General features: G+C 44.1%; 1 long non-coding RNA gene across 1 annotated transcript; it reads right to left on the minus strand.

The window, feature by feature from the left end:
* Positions 1 to 234: 234 nt before the first annotated feature.
* LOC102554078 (uncharacterized) lies at positions 235 to 1,086 on the minus strand. Its single transcript, XR_590339.4, has 2 exons — positions 899 to 1,086; positions 235 to 754 (listed from the first exon to the last, which is right to left on the minus strand). It is a non-coding gene; the product is annotated as an uncharacterized LOC102554078 (long non-coding RNA).
* Positions 1,087 to 1,456: the final 370 nt, after the last annotated feature.

Below are 1,456 nucleotides of genomic sequence, written 5' to 3' on the forward strand. Positions count from 1 at the left end.
CCCAGATTCTCAATATGATAGTGCAGAAGGCAGGACCTTAGAGAGGGAACCCGTGAGGATGGGGCCCTCATCAAAAGTAACCCTATCAAAGCAGCCATGAAAAAGACAACTTCACTCTCTCCCATGTATACAGGAAAAAGGCAGGCTACCGTCTATAAACCAGGAAGCCAGACACCAGGTCTGCTGGCCCCTTGATCTTGTATTTTCCAGCCTCCAGCATTAAAAGAGAAGAAGTTTATTGTTTAAACAACTCTTTTATTCTTCTGACAGCAGAATAAAACAAACTGGTTGCAAAAAAAAAAAAAAGGATCCTGTAGAAACAAATATCTCAAAATGCAGACCTGATTCTAGGATGCGGTGACAGTGGAGGGAAGAGTTTGAGATTGACAGAGAGCTGCCCTTGAAGGGGCTGGCAGGAGGGGATTCTGGGGAGGACTGGGCCATTGAGTGAGGAGAGCTATGGAGAAGGCTTTGATCTCCCTTGAAAACAGGCTCATCCTCCTCTATAGAGTGCTGGTTGAATGGATGCCGAAGCCCATTCTTAAGATCTCTCATGAAGAAGTGAGCAAAACACTATTAAACAAAGGATAAGAAGCCACCATTATGACATCAGTATGACAGCGTGGTACAGGCCTGACTAGTTATACATGCATTCTTAGCATCCTGTGGGAGGAAGGACTTGAATGGTAATGAGTTGGTTGTTTACTGGAAAGCATCTTCAGAGTGTTGAAGGGCATCATGGTTCTCTGACTGCCTGTGGATACAAGAAGAGGGAAAAGTAAATTGATTGATGACGGAATGGTTACCCAAGAAGAAACCAGAATGTAAAGATTTGGATGTTCCAGCCACCTCTCAGGCCCAGATTTAAGGCTTTGAGTTGGCCCACCCCAACATGTACCTCATTTATGGACTATTGGAACACATGAAGGGGCCAGTCCTGCAGAACCAAAGCTGCAGGGTCTCCAGGTGTGTCAGTGTGGGCAACAACAACGGGATATCCAAGAGGAGCTCTATTGAAGATCCACTGATGGTGTGGCAGAAGCCAGAGGCCTTAGCCAGACTCATTGCAATGAACATTTGCAAGTAAAGCTGTTGAGCAAAAGGATGTACTGTGAGAGATTGTGTGACCCACTGCAGCTCCCATAGTGAGATTGGTTTTTAACTTTTGTTCTCCTTTTTGTTCCTTTTATTTTGTTTGCTCTGTTTTCTTTTGTGGGGAGGTTGCAAGGGCAGAAAGCAGATATGGAGGGATGGAGAGATAAGTGGTATTGGGGGTGCATAATGTGAAAATTACAAAGAATCAATTAAAAATTAAAAGAAAAAGCTGACTTGACTTCTCTGAGCCTTTCCCCATCACAAGAAGAAAAAGGGGAAAGAACTGTTTGGAAAACATCAAGGACTTCATTTGTTTACTCCTATGCTGGTTTTCAGAGCCTTATCCAGCACCCATACAGTC

This window comes from Rattus norvegicus, chromosome 1, assembly GCF_036323735.1.
Source record: "Rattus norvegicus strain BN/NHsdMcwi chromosome 1, GRCr8, whole genome shotgun sequence".
NCBI lineage: Eukaryota > Metazoa > Chordata > Mammalia > Rodentia > Muridae > Rattus > Rattus norvegicus.